Below are 10102 nucleotides of genomic sequence, written 5' to 3' on the forward strand. Positions count from 1 at the left end.
CTCGGGAGCCTACTGTCAACAAGGGCAGACGTCGATGACGAAGTCAAACACCGCCTTCAGTGTGCCAGTGCAGCCTTCGGTCGCCTGAGGAAGAGAGTGTTTGAAGACCAGGACCTCAAACCCGGCACTAAGCTCATGGTCTACAGAGCAGCAGTGATACCCGTCCTGCTGTATGCCTCAGAAACCAGCGCACTACTCGGAGCTTTGGCACAGCAAGAGAGCCCCAGGTGGGCAGAGGAAATGCTTCAAGGACACCCTCAAAGCCTCCTGTTGGAGGGCAGATTGCTGACCTGCTGCGACACCCTGCAAGCCCCTTTCAACACTCGTAAACCCAGCGACTCTGAGCTTGTGTGGCAGCAAGCTGAGCTTGCAGGAGAGCAGTCTGCACTTCCACTGCAGCACTGAGACACTGGGTCACTTCTGCCTGTGCTGCAATGGAAGCTGCGAGATCGCCCATCACACCCAGCATCACCCGTGGATCCACAAGGTCTCTCCTGAAGTTATCCATCCTGGAAATCATGGGCTCCAAGCTCCACACAAAGCCCCGTGCGATGTTGGAGCCGGACTCCTCCATGCTCCTTGACACTGACAAGAGGCTCTCTGGCAGGCCTGCCGTTGCACCAAGCATTTCCATGTGCACGTCCATCACCCTTCTTCTAAAGGCCTGTCCATCAAGGTCATCATCAGAACTCATGCGCGAAGTCGCCCTCCGGGGAACTGGCAACCGAGCTAGCCTTTCCCCCTGGCCTGGCTGCAGCCCACTCATGCCCAGTGACTCACCACGTGCTGATCATGCCTCTATACTACCCAAAACAAGCGCTCTACTCGGAGCTCCGACACGGCAAGAAAGCCCCAGGTGGGCAGAGGAAACGTTTCAAGGACACCCTCAAAGCCTCCTTGAAAAAGTGCAACATCCCCACCGACACCTGGGAATCCCAGGCCCAAGACCGCACAAAGTGGAGGAGAAGCATCCGGGAAGGCGCCGAACACCTCGAGTCTCTTCGCTGAGAGCAAGCGCAGGAAGCGGAAGGAGCGCACATCAACCCAAGCACCCCACCCACCCGGCCCTTCAACCACCGTCTGCCCCACCTGTGACAGAGACTGTAGGTCCCGCACTGGACTCATCAGTCACCTGCAAACTCATTTTTAATGTGGAAGCGAGTCATCCTCGGTTCCGAGGGACTGCCTAAGAAGAAGAAGAACTACCTACTAAAGTGCGTGCAGTGCCATTTTCTGAGCTGGTGTCTGCGAGCGTCAAATGCAGTGACGGTATCGCTCCTCCGTCAGTTTGCTGATGATGAGGGACAGGCTGGGCTGGTGGCACTTCTGAAAGGGACTTGAAAGCAGGAAGGCCCAAGGGTCGGGTTGTGGTGAGGGGAGGGGGGAAAGCAAGACATCCATGCATACACCATCAGCAGCTTGTAAGTGAGAAGAGATTGAGGGGGAAGTGGGATGTGAGAAGAAGGAGTAGGGATGAGCATACCGTCATCATCAGCAACGGTTTCAGCTTCGCTGCTGGCCGCGGACTCTGTCACTGCCCCTCCAATCAATTCAAGGACGGCTCCTCGAGGTCTGTCAGGTTCTCAATTGTGGCTTGGCCTCCTCCCGTCTGCTGCTTTTCTCTCTTGTTATGTGCCTCCTTGGCCTGCAAGAGAAAGGGAAGTGTGTCAGTGAGTGTGGTGCAATGTCTTTGGGTGATGTGCCTGCCATGGTTGAATAGTTGTCAGTTTGTGCAAGGTGTGAGATGTGGGTGTGAGTGTTGCAGCAGTGGTAAGAGTGTGAGGGTGAAGTGAAGCACTAATTGTGAGGTGTGAGTGGTGCTGGTGTAAGGGGTTTTAGATCGCAGAGGTTTCTCTCGAGGCCTCTCCCTCTTACACAGTAAAACCTTGAGTGGTTCGACCCACTCGCCCCTTAGGTTCTAGACACTGGACGTTGAGGCAGGAACTACAATGTAGAGAATACTCTATAGGCCAGGTTTAATGGAAACAAAATGAAATTTTATTGCATAGAGAAAAACAAATCAAATGCAAGTCAATAAAAGGTACATGGGAGGGAAAAAGAAATTCATAATACATTGCTAACTGAGATAAATACAGGCATATTATACTTCACAAAAGTCATCATGAAATGGGGAAACACACGGAACATCGAGGGACAACAACTCATAATTAATTATCCCCTGAAATACCCACCCCCTAAACCTATCTAGATCGAATTATGAGGGGCCAGAAACATGCTCACCAATCCAGTTAGGAACTGCAAGATTTTGAAAGGTCTGCGTTTTGATCCTCTCAGGCGTCCTGTCTCCACGTGGTCGTTGGGCTGTAGGAGCAGCGGGCTGCTCAGGCTGATGGCTCCTCTACTTCAGCAAGACGAGCAGACCCTCGCCCCATTCACAGCTCGTTTTCTTCTGTGCTCCAGCCCACGATGTGGTGGGGCGTTTCGTCCTCTTTTCTTCTCCTCAACTTTCTCCTCATTTTGCAGTGGCCCCGGGGTTTTTGGTCGATGATCTCCCGACGAGTACCCCAGAGGCCGAACGCAAACCCGAACCACCTTCTGGACTCGGGAATGGCCGAGGCATTCCCGCTACCGAATTCTCTCTCTGGCTACGAGGTTTTAGCGTGCTTGTCTTTCAGAAGCATCTACAAGCTTCCTCATGGATCTCCCCAGTGTCCTCGGCTATCTGGGCGCTCAATTCTTCAAACAACGCTCCAACCTGATGCTCAATTCGTAGCACACTATCTTTTCTCCGGGATCCCCAATTATACTTCTCAATCGAGGCCTTATCTCCCGCCTAGATCAAGGTTAGTCTTTGTTTAATTTTTGTCGGGCTGGTATCACAACGGGGTAGTTATTATATTTAAACTGCTTTCGGGATGGCCGGTGATGGCCATCTCTGGTCTGGAATGGCCTTGTATTGTTTTGAGTGTCTTCTTGATGTCTTTAGTGGGTCGTTGATGCTCCCCCTATGAATATAAAATTGTTTCCCTTTGTCTGGGTAAACATTTAGATGGCCTTTATCTACAGGCCGATCTGACTGGATCTGCATCCAATCCATATGTATAGGGTTCTGTCTGGTTTCATTTTCTCCGAAACGGCCTTCCAGAACTTACTGTGGGCTGAATCCACAAAGGCTGTCTGGGGGCTGCAGGAACCATTTTAAAAGTGTCCAAAAGCTGGTCACGGGGTCTGGCGGCCATTTTGTGTGCCCTTTTTCCTGGCCTTCTTTTAAAAACAGTCTTTAAAAGTAAAGGCCTCTTCTACCAAGGGACCCCTATCTGACAATATCAATTTTGCGGATCTTACACTGGCTAGAGATTGTTGGTAGATGAGTAATGGGGTGAGGTTCATTGAGCAGTGTGTGAGGGTGAAGTGAAGCTTTAATTGTGAGGTGTGAGTTGAGCAGTGTGTGAAGCTTGTGGTGCAGATGGTGGGATAAGGCATTTGTTGAAGCCTTCAGTCACCTTGACTAGCCGTGTGAGGTCACTTAACTTTTTGCAGCACTGGATCCAGGTCCTTGGGACAACACTGGTGGCCGTGACCGATTGTGCAATCTCTTCCCAGAACCTTCTGCACATGACTATGGATGGCTTCTTGCCTCCCTGAGGGTGAGACAGCTTGCCTTTGTTGGGCCCCCGGGATCAAGGCCTCCGGCGCAGCATTTGAAAATCTTCTAGCTCATTCTCGTTGTCCATTGTGTCTCCAGACTAACAATGAGGTGCTTTGTTCCAAAGCACCTCCCTTTTAAGTAGTGGACTGAGCCTCGACCAAACATTACTGGCCAGTAGACTGCACCTGATATTACACCCCACCCCCGGCCCCCGTTGAGCACTCAGTCAATCAGCAGCATGTTTAGCACTGCGAGCAGTGCTCCAATCATGTTAATGAGCAGGCAGCATGAATTTTGTGTGTTGCCTGCTCCACTTAGAAGAGGCGAGGCAAACAGCGCTGGTCCGTGACACCGCCCGTTTACAGGCCTTATCCAATTTCTAGGCCTCAGAGTCTTGTATGTTTCAATGAGATCACCTCTCATTCTTCTAAACTCCAGAGAGTATCGGCCCAATCTACACAATCTCTCATCATAGGACAGCCCTCTCCTCCCAGGGATCAATCTAGTGAACCTTCGTTGCACCGCCTCCAAGGCAAGTGTATCCTTCCTCAGATAAGGAGACCAAAACTGTGCCCAGTACTCCAGGTGTGGTCTCACCAAGGCCCTGTACAATTGGAGCAAGACTTCCTTACTCTTATACTCCAGCCTCTTTGCAATAATTCCCATTTGCCTTCCTCATTGCTTGCTGTAGCTGCATGTTAACTTTCTGTGTTTCCTGTACAAAGACACCCAAATCCTACTGAACACCAACATTTGAAAGTTTCTCACCATTTAAAAAATATCCTGTTTTTCTACTCTTCCTCCCAGAGTGATTTCCCCACATTATATTCCATCTGCCACCTTCTTGCCCACTCATTTAACCCGTCTCTATCCCTTTACAGACTCTTTGTGTCCTCCTCACAGCTTACATTCTCACCCAGCTTTGTATTGTGAGCAAATTTAGATACATTTCATTCAGACCCTTCATCTAAGTCATTAATCTAGATTGTAAATAGCTGAGGCCCAAGCACTGATCCTTGCAGCACCCCACTAGTAACATCCTGCCAGGCTGAAAATGACCCATTTATCTCGACTCTGTTTTCTCTCTTAACCAATCCTCTATCCATGCTAACATATTACCCCCAACCCCATGAGCCCTAATCTTGTGTAACAACCTTTTGTGTGATACCTTATCGAATGCCTTTTGAAAATCCATACATACTACATCCACTGGTTACCCTTTATCTATCTTGCTAGTTACATCCTCAAAAACCTCGAATAGACTGGTCAAACAAGATGTCCCTTTCATAAAACCATGAAAACTCTTCCTAATCATTCTAAATGCCATTACCATTTTCTTAATAATGGAGTCCTGCATTTTCCCAACGCCTGATATCAGGCTAACTTGCCTGTATTTCCCTGTTATCTCTAGCCATCCTTTCCTGAATAGCGGTGTTACATTTGTTACCTTCCAATTCGCTGGGACCGTTCTAGAATCTAGGGAATTTTGGAAGATCACAACCAATGCATCCACTATCTCTGCAGCCACTTCTTTTAGAACCCGAGGATGTAGGCCATCAGGTCCAGGGGATTTGTCGGCTTTTAGTCCCATTAATTTCTCCAGCACTTTTTCTTTACTGATATTAATTACTTACTCTCATTAGACACTTGGTTCCGCACTATTTCTGGTATTTTTTGTGTCTTCTACTGTGAAGACAGATACAAAATACTGATTCTACTTCCTACTCTTCCGAGTCAAGATCATTACTCACTACTGTCCTTATGTCATCCTTTATTATCAAGGTTATCCCACCACCTGTTCCATTTTGTCTGTCTTTTTGAAACATCTACTATCCTGGAATATTTAGTTCCCAACCTTGGCCACCTTGCAACCAAATCTCTGTAACGGCTATTAGATCAAAGCCACTTGAATCTATATTTGCCATTAATTTGTCTATCTTGTCACGAATGCTTTGTGCATTCAGATAAAACGGTTTACTTTTAACTTTTTACCATTTTTTCCTGATTTGACATTCAGTGATGCACTATTACCATTAAACTCTCCCTCCCTTCCTGTCACACTCTGCTTAGCTTTACCCAAATCACAACACGTCAAATTCACTTCCTGAACTGCCTACACCTGCTCCAGCTACAGTGCACCAACCTGTTAAGCAGTGCAGGCTAGCTTTAAGGGGTGCTAACAAGTTACAATTTTGGGCCCCTTGCCGATGTATGCAGCCAATGAACAGAGTGGTTACTGTTGGCTGCATGCTGTCAGAGGTGCAGTACTGAGGGAGCGCCGCACTGTCGGAGGGGCAGTACTGAGGGAGCACTGCACTTTCAGAGGGGCAGTACTGAGGGAGCGCTGCACTGTCGGAGGGGCAGTACTGAGGGAGCGCAGCACTGTCGGAGGGGTAGTACTGAGGGAGTGCCACACTGTCAGAGGGGCAGTACTGAGGGAGCGCCGCACTGTCAGAGGGGCAGCACTGAGGAAGTGCCGCACTATTGGAGGGGCAGTACCGAGGGAGCGCAGCATTGTCAGAGGGTGTGGTGATTATTCCTTGTTTAGTAAAAGTATTGTGATTGGTTGTTTGTTAACTGCCTTGGGATATATGTTGTAATCTCATTGGTAGTTGATGATCACATGATGTGTTGTGGCCACCTTAAATTCAGTTCTTTTCCAGCTTTGATTGGGACTGGATGTGGGAAGATGTGCTGCAGATTTTAAAGTTAATAAAGCCTAGCTTTGGAAGGCAAATCTATTATTTATTTCAATTTATTAACTTTATGTTAGAATGGAGTGATATCTTCAACCAGAACGATTCAAGGCTGACCCCAATTCTGCTGGAGTGGATGATAAATGGAAACATTGGTATTGTACATTTAAAAACTTTTTGGGCGTGTTGGATCAAGAGTCTCTAAATAAGCTGAATATGCTGATCAACTACATTGCTCCGGATGTATATAAATATATTTTGGACTGTAAAACTTATGAAGTGGCTATTTCTACATTGGAAAAGATTTTTGTTAAACCAAAGAATGAGGTATTTGCACGTCACCTTCTATCTGCCCGTAGGCAGCAGGTGGGAGGATCTTTGGATACTTATTTACAAGCACTTCGGTGCCTTAGTGTTAACTGTAATTATAAGGCCGTGATGGCTGAAGAATATAAGGAAGAATCGGTACGGGATGCTTTTATTAATGGATTACTGTCTAGATCAATTCGTCAGCGGTTGTTAGAAAATAAGACTTTGGATCTTAAAAGTGCTTTTGAGCAAGCTTCTACATTGGATGTGGCTCAGAGAAGTTCAGATTCTTATGCTCTTTTTAATCGGCCTGCAACTATGGTTTCGGCAGTTTCGGATGAAAAGGAATTATGTGGACTTAATGGGAGTGGTTTACTAGATTCTGAAACAGTTTCTACTTCGGTGGCTGTTGCCTCTAGGATTCAGAAGTGTTATTTTTGTGGGAATATCCGGCACCCTCGTCTGAAGTGTCCTGCTCGGGAGGCTGTGTGTAGTAAATGCGGCAAGAGAGGTCATTATGCACGTGTGTGCAAATCATCAGGTTCAATTACCTCCTCCTCTCCTGGTGTGGGAGGGCCCTCCTCCACTACCTCCTCTGTGACTATTCAGCCTTTAGATAGGGCGTTTATTGCATCAATTTCTGCTGCATTTGCTCATGGCCTAAACAAAGCTATAGTTATGGCTCAAGTTAATGGGTTGGAAGTGAAGGCCCTTATAGATACGGGCAGTACTGAGAGTTTTATAAGTCTTCAGTTTGCGAAGGAGAAGCAAGCATTTGAAAATTTCGCCTGTTACGTATCAGGTGTGTATGGCTCAGTTGACCCTTACTTCACAAATAGCTGGTTGTTGCTTTGTGAAAATGATTCTTCTAGGTAATACGTATACTGATATACGCCTATCTGTTTTGCCTAATCTCTGTGCGGATATTTTGATTGGACATGATGTGCTTCAGTTACACGAGTCTCTTAGTCTTTCATTTGGAGGGACTAAGCCACCTTTATCTATTTGTGGATTAACCTCTTTATCTATTTCTCCATTATCACTTTTTTCCAATTTGATGTTGGATTGTAAGCCAATTGCTACTAAGTCAAGAAGATATAGTAGTCAGGATAGAGAATTTATTAATTCTGAAGTTCAATGTCTCTTATTGGAAGGAATCATTGAACCTAGTTGTTCGCCTTGGCAAGCACAGGTAGTTGTCACGACTAACGAGAGACACAAGAAACGAATGGTGATAGACTATTCCCAAACTATTAATAGGTATACTCAATTAGATGCGTACCCTTTGCCTAAGATTGATGAGCTTATCAACAAAGTATCTCAGTATAAGGTTTTTAGCACTATTGATTTAAAGAGTGCTTATCATCAGATTCCTATTGTTAAGAAGGATCAACCATATACGGCCTTTGAGGCTGGTGGAAAGCTGTATCACTTTTGCCAAATACCATTTGGTGTTACTAATGGTGTTGCTTGTTTTCAACGGGCAATGGATGCTTTTATAAGTGATAACTCCCTCTCTGACACCTTTTCATACTTAGATGACATCACAGTGTGTGGCAAATCAAGGGTGGAGCATGATTCTAATTTAAAAAGATTCCTTCAAGCTGCGGAAAAAGTTGGTTTAACTTTTAACAAAGAGAAATGTATCTTTTCGACGACTGAGGTAAATCTATTGGGGTATATTATCTCGGGAAACAAGATTAAACCAGATCCAGAACGTCTGCGAACATTGATTGATTTACCTTGTCCTACTAATTCTAAGGCTTTGCAACGAGTTGTTGGACTGTTTTCTTATTATTCTAATTGGATTGCAAATTTTTCACGGAAGATCCAGCCTCTTACTCGGGTTACAACATATCCTCTATCATGGGAGGCCAGGACATGTTTTGAGAATTTTAAAAAGGATATTTTAGGAGCAGTTGTGCATTCTATTGATGAGCAGGTTCCCTTTGTGATCGAGACGGATGCTTCGGATTTTGCAATTGGGGCTACTCTGAACCAAAATGGAAGACCTGTGGCCTTTTTCTCACGTACTTTGAACAATAGTGAAAAAAGACATTCTTCAATAGAGAAAGAGGCATACGCAATAGTAGAAGTATTGCGTAAATGGAGACATTATTTATCGGGACGACATTTCACGTTGGTAACTGATGAAAAATCTGTGTCCTTTATGTTTGATGTTAAACATTTTGGAAAGATCAAAAATGATAAAATAATGAGATGGAGGATTGAGTTGGCATGTTACCATTTTGACATAGTTTATCGTCTGGGGAAGGATAATATTGCTGCTGATGCACTGTCGAGGGCTTATTGTTCTGTGATTCACGGAGATACGCTTATTAATCTTCACAATGCCTTATGTCATCCTGGGGTTACGAGGATGATACACTTTGTACGCAGTAAGAACTTGCCTTTTTCAGTTGAAGACGTCAAGCGGATGACTTCATCATGTTCTATCTGTGCTCGGTGTAAACCGAATTTCTTTAAGCCTCAACGAGCTCATCTTATAAAGGCTACTTCTCCTTTTGAACGTTTGAGCGTCGATTTTAAGGGGCCTCTTCCTTCAACTACTCAAAACCGATATATATTTACTGTTGTGGATGAGTTTTCAAGGTTCCCTTTTGCTTTTCCTTGTGCAGATGTATCAGCTGCTACAGTTATTAAATGTCTGACTCAACTTTTTGTCATCTTTGGGATGCTTGCGTATATCCATTCGGATCAGGGAAGTTCTTTTATGTCATAGAAACATAGAAACATAGAGATAGGAACAGGAGTAGGCCATTCGGCCCTTCGAGCCTGCTCCGCCATTCAATGAGATCATGGCTGATCTTCGTCTGAGATCATAGCTGATCTTACCAGTTCAGTACCCCGTCCCCGCCTTTTCTCCGTAACCCTTAATCCCCTTAGCCTTCAGAAATATATCCAATTCTCTCTTGAAAATATTTATTGAATTAGCCTTCACAGCCCTCTGTGGCAGGGAATTCCACAGGCTCACCACTCTTTGAGTGAAGAAATTCTTCCTCATCTCTGTTTTAAATGATTTGCCCGCTATTTTTAGACTGTGGCCCCTGGTTCTGTGCTCCCCTGCCATTGGAAACATTCTCTCTGAATTCAGCCTGTCCAGGCCTGCCATAATTTTATATGTTTCGATGAGATCCCCTCTCAATCTTCTAAACTCCAGTGAGTACAAGCCCAAACTATTCAATCTCTCCTCGTAGGTCATTCCCGCCATTCCAGGTATCAGCCTGGTGAATCGCCGCTGCACTCTTTCCATGGCAAGAACATCCTTCCGCAGATGGGGCGACCAAAACTGTACACAATACTCCAGATGCGGTCTCACCAGCACCTTGTACAGCTGTAGTAAGGTATCCCTATTCCTATACTCGAACCCCCTTGATATGAAGGCCAACATACCATTTGCCTTAATCGCCTGTTGCACCTGCATGCTCTCCTTCAGTGACTGGTGCACAAGAACACCCAGGTCCCT

This window comes from Somniosus microcephalus, unplaced genomic scaffold (assembly GCF_052327205.1).
Source record: "Somniosus microcephalus isolate GS21.2 unplaced genomic scaffold, FLI_Smic_1.0 scaffold145, whole genome shotgun sequence".
NCBI lineage: Eukaryota > Metazoa > Chordata > Chondrichthyes > Squaliformes > Somniosidae > Somniosus > Somniosus microcephalus.